Source organism: Phoca vitulina, unplaced genomic scaffold (genome assembly GCF_004348235.1).
Source record: "Phoca vitulina isolate PV1807 unplaced genomic scaffold, GSC_HSeal_1.0 scaffold2, whole genome shotgun sequence".
Taxonomy (NCBI): domain Eukaryota; kingdom Metazoa; phylum Chordata; class Mammalia; order Carnivora; family Phocidae; genus Phoca; species Phoca vitulina.
In genome coordinates, this window is record NW_022589705.1 from 49294502 (window position 1) to 49306884 (window position 12383).

A 12383-nucleotide genomic window follows, 5' to 3' on the forward strand; every position below is an offset into this window, starting at 1 on the left:
GAGGGCTTCTGAAATCAGTCATTGTGATACAAAGACAGTTTCATAAGGGAAACTTCCGCAAATGAAGCTGAACTGAATGGAATAGGAATGATGGAGCTAGACTGTGCAGGTTTTTCAAGCCAGCAAGAGAAGTTGGATTTTATGCATATGGTAGGCACTTAGTAAATATTTTTTGAATGAGTAAATGAATAAATGTATATTTGCCAAGAAATAAAGAGCTGTTAAAAGGATTTTTAGCTGGGAAGTGACATGATGAAATCGGTGATTTAAGAATGTTTATATTCCACATGCTCAGAACCAGGCACCCACTTTACTAACTTCTCACAAAGGAAAAAAAAAAAAAAAAATCCAGGCCATTTAAAAACCAGTTCCCATCCCAAGGGTCTGTGACAGCTCTAAGAGCCAAATGAACTGGATCATCTAGCATGACACTCAAAGGACCCTGAACTGAAGTTTCCCATGTGTCTTATCTCCTCCATAGAGTTAGGAAATCCTCCGAGGGACTGTTTTATTCAATTGTGCAAATCCCAATAGCACTTACACAGAGTAATATTATGGAAGGAGACTGAAAAATACTTGTGCAAAAAAATAATTTAAAAATAACTTAATGAAAAACAACTGTTGGGGTTTAAAGCACAGCCACAGAGTTGCATTCAGAGAGGAAGACTGGTTTTTCGACATTTCAAAATACACTACTGTGGAGGTCGTTGTGGCTGTTTTTCACATGAAATGTTCATTTGTACCACATCCAAGTAGAGATAATTTTCACAAATGCAATTCTGGTACAATCTCTTAAAGAGAGGCTTTTTTAGTATAATCATGAAGCACAGTAACTGTACATCAAAACAGCACAAAACCTGAATTAAGGATGGCAAACTGCAGCTCTGCACAAACTAGTTCTCTGGCCTGGTGGGGTCACTGAGCCTCCGCAGGCCTAGTGTCCCTCACCTAGAAAATGAAAAACAGATTACAGAAAACTCAGTGATCCTAAAATTTCCATTCTACTCTCGTGTTAGAATTTTAATACCAAATTGAGAAGCCACTAATGCTAGGTATGTCTGCCATAAGGATAGAGGTTTCAAGAAAATTATATTTGCTGATGAAATCTGACTTGAATTGTTAAAAAAAATTATAAAACCTATCTCTGAAACTTGCTACAGGAGGAGGGGCCAAGGAGTCAAAGGATTTTAAGATGAAACTTTAAATGGAGAAAACCAATTTTGAGAATGGTGAATTTAAATGTGGATGTTTAAGACATGAATCAAAGCAGTTAGCCTTTTCAGAATAAATGTGATGCTAATATGATTACATAAATGTCTCCCAGGTCCTCCTGCCTGTATCGTTCTTCAGGCTCTCCCAGCCAGGGTGCCTGTCACGCATATCGAATACCATGGTAACAACCCTCGCCCGCGATGGCTCCCACACCACATGCCAGGATTCTCAATAATTATTAACTAACGTTTTGATGAATGATGGCTCTCCGGGCTCAGATTCACAATATAATTTTAATGAGTAAATAAATGCTGGCTAGAAATGTTCTTCAAATTTTAGGGCTAAAAAAAAAAAATAGGAATGTGAAAGGGGAATTAAAAAATCCTGTTACCAACCAGGTGGTCTTGGAAAGGTTAATTTGCCTCCATATTCTAAGTTGTAAAATGGAAGTGATCAAAACAGCTGCCTTGTAGGGTTTTTGTGTGGTTCGATGCATGTACAGCATTTGTTCCTTGCATACAATAAGAGCTCAATAAATGTAACTTTTAAAAATCCTCCAAAAAGAATTATTCCCAGGAATAAGGAATCATTTGAGATTACCCATGTCCCTATCCCAACGCCAGAAACTCTTCCACGTCAGCTTTTCAGAAGCCTTCTGAGGTAACAAGATGGATCTAAAAACACTCTAGATTTCCAGAAAATGGCTTCTACATGAGCTCCCGGTGCCTTTACAAAGTTGGCTCTCAGTCTCAACCTACTGGTTTCCCCAAGTTGATTTAGAAATCTACATGCAAGTTGGGTCCTTGTGAAAATGACTTTTCCCCTTGATTACTGATGGTACCACCTAGTGGGAAACATACCCCAAATCTCCAATTCACCTGAGCCCAAGGCTTTGAACACATATGCCAAGGAGGTCAAAGGAGTAAACCGAAGTTGGAAAAAGTTGCACAGGTGCTGGCCTCTCCCAATCTAGTACTGCAGGATGGCTCTATAGACAGGGTTCCTTCCATCCTGCAGGGCAATGCAAAGAACTGGGGGAGGTAAGTAGTCCTAAAACTCCAACCCGCACCTACTAAGCAGAGAGGGGCTGCGAGAGAGGAGGAAATACACTAATTGGTTCTACCTTCAACAGAATCTAAGGGCTCATCCAGCCCTAACTAGGAGGCAAAATGATTAAACCCCCTTTATTGCCATCACTGAATATTTACTTTCACATTGTAACTGCAGGTATTTGTTTATAAACACTGGTAGTGACCTCACAGGGGGTTAAAGCCAACTGCTCACCTGGAGAGGAACGTGGGGGGGTAAGATCTGGGCTGTGGAATCCTCCAGACCTCAACTATCTCAGCTGCGTGACCGGTACAAGTTATTTAAACCTTCCTCATGGAAATTTAAGCAACATACCTCCAACCCTGCAGAGACAGGACAGAGTGATAATCAGCATCTACTCGATTTGCTGTTAGAATTAAATGGGACAGTGTCTGGCATATTGTTTTTGCCCAATTAAGCATAGCTGGTAGGAAAATGATTATCATTTTCCCTGAATATCCAGCATAATCGCCAATAGATGTCCAATAAGTGCTTAATGAATAAATGAAAGATTTGGTACAACTCACTTTGACAGAAGAGGAAACTAAGTCTCAAAGAAGGTATGTGATAGGACACCAACGAGGGATAGGACCAAACGCTGGCTTCTTCTAGTTTTGTTTCCCACTCTGACATTTTTAACATGCTGATTTCTCATGTAATTTTAAAAATCTGACTGTACTGCATACGTAACTAAAAACTAAACCCTATTTACTTACCCCAAAATGCCAGTTGGGACGGGAAGGAAAAATATGTTATCTAAAACTACTGAACAAGGACAAAACCAGAACATCAAATTATTCTCCCCAAGTAAATATTTAATTTGGCTTGAGTTCCTGGAAGGGAGCATGGTATAGTGGAAAGAGTATGGGTTCTGGAAGCAAGGCTGTCAGACTCTGGCCCTCAGCTCCACTATGTACTGTGGGGTTGGAGGCATGTTGCTTCAAATGTCCAGAGTCTCAATTTCCCCAGCTCTAAAAAAGGGTGCTACAATATCTACCTTGGGCAGGGACTGCTAATAGTTATTTCTTTGGGGGATGGTAAAAATGTTCTAAAATTAGATTATGCTGTTGGTTGCACAACTCTGGAAATACACTAAAAACCATTTAATTACACATTTTAAAGGGGTGACTTTACGTAATGCAAACTGTATCTCACTAGTATCTGCCTTATCGTCACAGCTGTGAGGACTTATTTACTATCTATGGGAGGAATAGGACAGAGCACATAGTAGGTGCTCAATACAGTTACATACGTTGAATTTCCATCACTAAGGTAGTGGTTATCCACTAATCCTGGTTTGCTTGTTATGAAATGCAGATTCCTCGGCCCCACCTCCACAGATAGTGAATTCACAGGCCTGAGGGAGGCCAATATGTGTGAGAATCATCCAGGTAGTTCTCACGGAGATGGCCTAACTCATCACTGTTTGGAAAGTTCTACACTAGGGAACCTTTCAAATCACTGTACTTCTACTGTGAGTCTCTCTCAAATGTCAGTATGGTCTCTTCTATACTGAATTGCTGTATAATGCCAAATTTCTGTGGAGTATACTTTAAAGTATGATCTGGCTAAAAGAAATTTCTGTAAAAGAAAAAAACAGGGAGGGAGAGGGAGAGAGAAATACCCACTGCTGCTGGCAAGTGGGGGGCGCGGCTTTTCCAAATCTTCAGACATTAACAGCTGCTCTCCGCTTGCAGTCCCCATGCTCAGGACTAGAGATGGAAGCAGCTTTGGGTGGGGCTTCCTGAGGGGACAGGAGGAAGAAAAGCAGGAAAGCACTCTGACTTGGCATGCCTCTGCCTCACCACCACCCTGAAAGGTATGCATTTATATCCTTGTTTTATAGAGGAGGAAACTAAGGCTCGCCAGGACCAAGCAGCTTCCTTCAAAGTCCCATATCCAACCCACAGCAGGATGGGGCTGCTCTTCCTACAACTGGGGTTTCCTAGAGGCTAGGACTCGAATCTCAGACCAAGAGGTCCTGGTCCCCCAGACTTCTGGATCAGCGAGTGAGCTTCCTTTGTCCTAGCTTCTCCAGCTGAATGTTCTGGAAATGCTCACCTTCCCGTGGTGGCCCAGCTTTGTTTTCTGTTAGTGAACACAGACTCTGAGTTGATTCCAAGCTAGAGTCTAGAAGACTTAGAGTTAAGACAGTCCTATCCCCTGAAAGCTCCCAGAGCCAGAGAGAAGAGGGAGGCGTAAGTAGAAGTTGCAGGTAGTGGCCAGCAGGAGGGAGGGACATCCGACCCAAATACAACACAAAGTTACCTGGAGCCTCAGTCCCAGCATTCAAAGGAATTATTACAGCCTCGTGTGCAGAGCAGAGGAGATAGCAGGAGGGTTGGTTGGTTTGCTTGCTTTTGACCTGGGATTCACATTCATCAATAGCCCCAAACCTGTACTTTTGATTTTATCTACTAATGAGACTTTGTACACAGTCACAGAGATAAAAGGACAGAAAGGGGAAAAAAGGGATCTAGCATATAACTTTGAACTGTGCTCCATGAATAGAACATACCATGCATTGATAGTATTCTCTAAAGTAATGCTTTAAAGAAATCCTGAGACTGGCTTATAAATGGCACATTTAGACTGTATTTTGGTGCTAAGAGTTAATTTGCTAAATAAAACTATTTAAAATAAAACTATTTAAAACAGAACAGTGTTGGTAACTCAATTTGTCATTTCTTCATTAGTACACAGCTTTAAAACTGGAGGCAGGCTGGACAGCTCGGTCTCAAAGGTCCATGAGTTCGTGTGCACGGTTGAAGCCAGGCTGAGTGCTTGCGTTATTTCTCAATGGCAGCAATCACGAGGCGGTGTCTGCAAGGCCTCGTTTGGAGCTCTGTTCAGAACTCCAACTTGACGTGCTCAAGTAACTGCCTTCCCCCTACCATAGTCACCTCTCATTCATACCCTCTCTACAAGACACTGATAATAGAAACAAATCCCCTTCCTGTTATCTTCTGCAGCTACTGCCTTACTCCTCCTCCTCCTCCTCCTGACATAGCCTTTCAAAAGTAAGAATAATACGCCTCATTTTACAGATGAGCAGTCGAGCTAGTAAGTGGCAGGGTGAGATCTGAACTCAGATGCGGCTGGCTTCAAGGCCACGGCTCTTATCACTTGCAGGTCCAAACTGTCCAGTCACTTCCCCAGCACTTCAGACTAAAAGCCCCCCTCCTTGCCTGGTTCTCAAGCCACTGACTAGGTCATACATGCCCTTTGACTTCTCTCCTGCCCTCTCCCCAACCTCAGTCTGTTCTAGACACACTGGCCTCCAGGGATGTTACTCCGACTGGCTGGGCACATTCCAGCCACGGATCCTGGGCACTTCTTGTTCCCTTTTTCTGAAACACGTTGCCAGTGTATGGACTTGCTCCCTCCCTGCTTCAGGGTTCTGCTCAAATGCCATTTTTTTTTTTTTTTTAAGATTTTATTTATTTGAGAGTGAGAATGAGAGAGAGAGAGAAAGCATGAGAAGGGGGAGTGTCAGAGGGAGAAGGAGACTCCCTGCTGAGCAGGGAGTCCGATGTGGGACTCGATCCCGGGACTCCAGGATCATGACCTGAGCCGAAGGCAGTGGCTTAACCAACTGAGCCACCCAGGCGCCCTCAAATGCCATTTTGTACATGACTGCAACCCCAGTAGCCCTGGTCATATCTGACAGGTCCTATATTTTCTGCTTTGCTGTCTATCTCTCCATATTGGCACGTATGACACATGAGCAGGATTTTTGTTTTGTTCCCAGTGTCCCCAGCACCTAGAACCACTCAATGAATTCATGAGAGGGGCACTAACGGTACGCATACCATGAGAGAAACACCCTACTGGGAATTCTCAACAGAGAGTATCATTCAAAAAGGGTGCTTCCCTGGCCTAGAATGTACTTCGCCTCTAGTGTTCCTGGTCGTTTCATCATTAAGGCTCTTTCCTGATCGCTATGCAGTGGGGTATCGCACTACTCTACCACTTAACAGGATGCACTGCAATTTGTTCACATATCCACCTCTCGCCTCTGCTATCTTGTGAGGTTCTAGAAGACGACTGATTCTTACTCCTCTTTGAATGCCCAGCACAGAGCAGGCACGTCCTTGTTGACAACGTGGTATAACGCTACCTTCTACTACGCCCCCCGGAAGTGATCAGTATTTAGGTTAACAGTATTAGAGTCTGGTATTGACCAGAACCAGGACAGGAAAGATTTTCTGGCCACAGAGCAGGATCACCAAACAAACGAGTCCATGTATAAACACGCCCAGTCTGTACTGGCGCAGCAAACATTTTTTCTATGTTTGAGCAACAAAGAGAAATCAGTGGGTAATAAGCAAATTAACAAGCAGAAACTCACTCTAAATACCTCTCTAGACAGGAGTTCTGCCAGAGTGTATGTGCATGTTGACCTTACTTACTTCCCCCCAGTAAGTTCAGCAGCCTTCTTTGCCGCTGCTCTAGTTCTGTGCTTGCACGTGTACACATCCCTACGTGCCTTTTTATACCCTGCATATACACTCACAGTCACCCTAGTCACTAGTGAAAACAAAGGGACAGCAGAGGGTAGAGGTATTTGCTAGGCATCCCAAGTCCTGGAACTCGGTTCATGACAAATTGGAGGTTTGCCTGGATTCCTCCCTTCCTAATCTCTTCAACCCCAATTAAAAATTGGAAGAATCCATAAGCACTATGAAAATGAAGGCAGGTGAAAATTTTGCTTAATGTCAATAGAACTGCATCAGACCCCAGTGCGCTAGATTTCCAGCTGTCGGATTTTTAGACCTCTGGAGTATTTCCTTTCAGAGGAGTTTGGGGCAGGCATTAAATAAGGGGGCTTTTCATTTTGTCCACAATGCATTAATTCCAAGTTTAAGGAATGAAGCCATTGGAGAAACATTCCATGCAATGAACAGACTTGCTCTACGTTACAGAAATAGTTGAATGTGATATACAATTAACTGCCAATAAGATTTCCTCAGACTTTTTTTTTGAAACAAATTCCTGCTAAAGAATGAGGCTTAGGGGAAAAGTATTTGTTTTATTTCATTCTTCCTTCCTTAAAAAAAAAGGATGTAATATTGACACATCTGAGCTCATTCTTTCCACTTAACTACTCAAGGAAAGAGCTGACCCACTAACAACGATGGGGGGAAAAAAAAACCTGTACCACTCTTTGCCTTAACGAGTTAAATAAAACTAAAAGGTGTGTCTCAAAAGCTTCACAATTTTTAATCTTGGTCTTTCCCTAATTAACTTTTTCCCCTAGATGTATACCTAGGGATTTTTAAGATCTTGTCGATGACTTTGATTTTCAAATGTCATTTCTTAAAGCTAAGTTTTCACCTATCATTTAAAAGTTGCTAGTCTTCAACCTCTAGGAAGGAATGTTGAGATTCATTGTGGAGGGGAGATGGGGCAAAGTCAAATGGCCTCGAGGAATACTAAATTGTTCAGGCGCCAGGCATCAGCACTGAAGCACCCAGTGTTCTTCCAATTAAACCACAGGGCAAAGTGCTGAATGTAATTTTAAGTTTGAAAGTAAGAGTTCTAGGCTATCAGATCCTGACCACAAAGGACACAGCCATCTTCTACTGCTAGGCACAGTGTTACTTCAGGGGACACCAAATGATCCTAATTACAGAATCATATCAAAGTTAGTCTCAAAGGCATCTTTTTCTCTTTTTATTTTTATTCTAGTCAGCCAATCCTTATCATAAACAACAACAAGGATGAAAAAGTTGACTTGGGCAAAATCATGGAGGATCTAGAAAGCAAGGCTGTGAAGAGTTAGAAGTATTAAGGACCCTTTGAAGTAATGTTATAGGGCAGAGGAATAAACTGATCTGATATAGACCCGAAGTAAGAGAACTTGGCAGTGATAGAAGACCCATCATCAGCAAACTGAAACATAATATGCAGTTGAATGTGAAGACTAGGGTCAAAGGCTGTTGTGGATTCAAATCCCAGCTCTGCCAATTAGGAGCTGAGTAGCCCAGGGCACATCACCTAACTGGAAGACTTTCCTCTCTGCCCACAGCGTCCTACTTTGTAGGACTATTGTTAGTATTACTAAGATAATTCATTTATCTCAGTAATACAGTAGCCAGCATATGGTAAGTATTCAGTAAATGATAACTTTTGTTGCTATTGTAATAAACCAAAAAGGGGTGGTGGGGGGGGGAGGAGATGGAAGGCTAGAATAAGGTGATCTTTCTAGAACAGAAAGACAGAAACGGTTAAAGGGGCATTTCTCAGTGAGGGTATTGAGAGATGCATCAAAATGCCAAAGAAGTTTGAAAGCTGGGTAATTATAATACTAGCAATGATAGATTCCATTTTTAGGGTGCTAGTTTTACCTAGTCAAAATAAAAAAAAAAAAAAAAGGAAAAGAGAGACTATGTTCTCTATAGTAACTAAAAAGGCAGAAAAAAAAAATAAAAGCAAAGTTCCTGAAAGTTACCCTCATTCTTTTCAAACAGAAAGGGTATAGACATTAAACCCTTTCTTTTAGAAAAAGGGTTTCTCAAGAAAAATTCATGGAATTTAATTAAGAACATTTTGTTGGAAATACATGAAACTTATATTCTTTTTACAAAAGCAAGCACCAACACTATATACTCATGAATTCAAATCTCATTTTCCCATTTCAAAACTGATACTTGAGACAGCATGCAACTAGAATAGGATATAACCCAATTAAAGGTAGAAAAATATGGCAAAAATATAGGTAAGATTTTTTTTTTTTTTAATGTCAGATGTCAGCATTGTAGAATAAATCCAAGGGTCTATTTCATTCCCATACCATTAAATCAGGGGAATACCATTATTTTTTAGAATGTTTTTTAAGTGCAAAAATATGGATGTGATTATAAATCCCAATGTCAAGAAAACTATTTTTGGGTAATAGTAATAACGATAATGCTTCTTTTCAGAAATCTCACAAAAAAATGTTTAAAAGTACTCTAAATCTCATAACTCTACAAAAGTAAAGCACTAGTATTACCAAAGCAATAAACCTAGGAAAATTCTTTTTTTCCCCCAACAAAGGAATTTTCTCTGGTCATTTGACTTTACTCTTAACTTTAAACAAAAAACTGCAGGGGGATAGAGTGACTAACCTCCAGAGACAAAACTAGTAATTTATCCAAAGTAAATCTCTGCTGTGATATTATTCAGAAGGATCCTATTTATATTAACTTCATTATTTAGGATATCCCCATGCTGATCAAATATATAATGTCATCTTCATTAAACATAATTAAGATTCCCTAGGCAGACACACTTGAAATGGGGGGAAATCTCAATTTTTTATACGACTGCAAGGTTTTCTAAAACTCATTCATATTTAATTTTTAAGGATGCTTTGCAGCACATTAAATATTTAACAGTCAGAGGAATTTCAAACCAGAATGCTAAATGTCAACCTATTCCTCCAAAATACTTCTTATTTCATTTGCAGTAAATTAGCTGGACCTCCCTTCAGAAACAGGAAAGGGGGGTGGGGAGAGTGTTTAAACTTAACTCACATTAGGACATTGAGATAGTAAAATCTACCTACATAATTAGACCATGTAAGAGATTTGATTTTAGATATCAGGCTTATTGAAAGTATTGTAGAATTCTAAAGTAGTGTGGCTCGCATTATAAATGGAGATAATCTTTCAGAAACTCATCCCCCCCTCCTTTCCAGAATTCATTCTGCATCGTGCCACATACATTAACATACAGAATGGATACGATAAGTCAGCACTAGCAGGAGCAGAGACAGTGAGATTCCACAGCACTGGGCCAATTAGCAATACAAAATGACAACTGAGGAACGCGGCTCACTGTCAGACCCTAATTAAGAAGGGGACTTAGAAAACCCATTTTGGCTTTTGTAAGGACTTAGTATCGTAAGGTCATAGACCATGTGGTCATCAATACTCACTGACAACCCCCGCCCCCGACCAAAAAAAAATTATATATATTATATATAAAGTCTTTTAGGTTTGTATTCTTAATTCCAATATTTTGATAGTAAAATCTGCTTTATTTCTGAACACAGAGAAAGGAAATTGGTTTTAAGCCTTGATGACAAGGAGAATAGAAAACGTATCTTAAAAAAAGGAAGAACAGAAAATCTCCAAACCCTGGAGAATCCATGAGACTAGACTGTGGCAGGTCAAAATTCAGTTCTTCCAGACCTTAAAAAGTCAGCAACTGCCAGGGCACAAAATGTCCTCACAAGAACACTGTGTGGAAGTGTGTTCCTACAGCTACTACACAAAACGTGTGATCACGAGACCTCCCGAGGAAAGACCGACTCTCACCTAAAGTCAGAAGGAAGGGCTGGACATTTGCTGTGATGGCTGAAACCAGGAAAAATCTATGGGCTCCACAGTGTTTCAGTGCTAGGAAGTAAATTGCACACTTGAAAATGCCCACAAGAGTACCATCTAGCTGACACATGGGTTGCACTCAAGGATTCCAACTTTTGGATAACCTTGATTTACAACGGTTTCTGTAGAGATGCAAGGGTAGACCCAGAAACTACTCCATTCCTTGCATGCAAGGAGATCTGCATCTGTCTCCCCCCATGCACCCCACTGGTGCATTTTGTGCCATTTAATAAGAACCACATTATTTTTCTAACCAATTTTGCCAAAGTAAAAAAAAAAAAAAAAAAAGCCATCTCTAACTTCTTATATTGATCTTCCCCCTCTACCCAACAAGAAAAATGAGGAAGGATCTACAGACTCCAAATTACTTGCTACACACCAAAGATGTACTCAGTGCATAGAAAAGTTCCATTAATTGATCCACTCATGACCCTCTAGCTAAATGACTCATGTGGTTGTCCTTTTCCTAGAGGTTTTATGAAAGAACTGAAGTAATAAATTGAGGCCTATATTCTACCACCCAGAGGTGTAAACCCAAACCAGAGGCTGTCAGAGAAAGAAGGGGTTTGGAAGAAACGGTCTCTGCATGAGGGCTCCTGACAGCTATGAGGAAAAGAACGGGTTTCTGACTCACATGGAAAAAATAAAGTCTGCAGAGCTTCTTGCATTAGCAGGAATGGGAAATTGCTTCACTTCATCGATTTTGAAACTTTAACTTAATTGCTTCTTTCCCTAATGCTCTCCTCCCACCCCCAGTCTCTTTAAACTTCAGAAGTCTAAAAGAATCCCTGTTACAGAGCCGTTGGCCCCGCTCAGGACTTTTCAAATTCCAAAACAAGTCCTAGCAGGCTGGAACTTTCTTCTGGGAATAACATTGTTAATGTTATTAACTACCTTTGTTTGTCTCTCTCTTTCTCTCTGGAACCGATTAAAAAAAAAAAAAAGTCACTGGAGGGCCTCCTGGTCCTTCCCACAGACATGGGTAGCTATGAATAATTTCTTACAGTTTTTTTTTTTTTTTACCACTGAAAGATGAATGAAAAAGAAAGGGGCAGCTGAGAAGAGAAACCACCTTTAACTTAGAATCCTGCACACACCTCAAGTATGGCTCAGGACCTCATGCCATGCAGTGAATCTTAAAAACAAAAAGAGAACAGCTCACACCGAGAGGGATGGCCACCATTGCAATTATGCCCGTTTTTACCAACTGACGCATATGGGTTCTAAGGGATTGTGGCTTGTCCAAAGCGAGAGGAGTGCTAACTCCTGACCCTAAGTCCCAGGGAGACGCACAGTTCATACACCTAATAAAGCAGTGCTCGGGCAGGTTTTTATTTGGTCCTATTAATAGCACTTCATACTGATTCAATTCTTGCCAGTTCCTAGATCATCTGTCCATTTAAAAGCCATAATAATTTTAAAAGTAAGCACACACCCAGAACAAAAACAAAAACCAAAAAATTGGTTGCTTACATTCCTAAGATTTCCACAACTCCATGAAAATTGAGTGGACGGTGTCCTCAGCCTCACCTACAGTTTTCTGGGAGAGCGATAAAATTAGCAATGGTCAGTGGGCTTCTTAGCCTTCCTCTACTTGCCTCCGGCACATGGGTCTCTCCATGTAACCTCACGGGGGGGCTGAAGCAAGCAGTGTTGCCATTACCTAATGAAAACCGAGAGTGTCCACAGAGTGATCTCACAAGGTAA

The 12383-nt window shown here is 41.0% G+C and overlaps 1 protein-coding gene across 2 annotated transcripts in view; it reads right to left on the bottom strand.

The window, feature by feature from the left end:
• CACHD1 (cache domain containing 1) overlaps positions 1-12383 on the bottom strand; it is a 201549-nt gene that overhangs the window by 133620 nt on the left and 55546 nt on the right. The window contains exon 1 of one of the 2 annotated variants that reach the window (XM_032427289.1): positions 2497-3081. The exons of the other annotated variant lie outside the window; for it this stretch is intronic. The gene's annotated coding sequence lies outside the window, so the exon portion shown is untranslated. Of the gene's footprint in view, positions 1-2496; positions 3082-12383 lie in introns of those variants that run through there. 2 annotated transcript variants of the gene reach the window in all.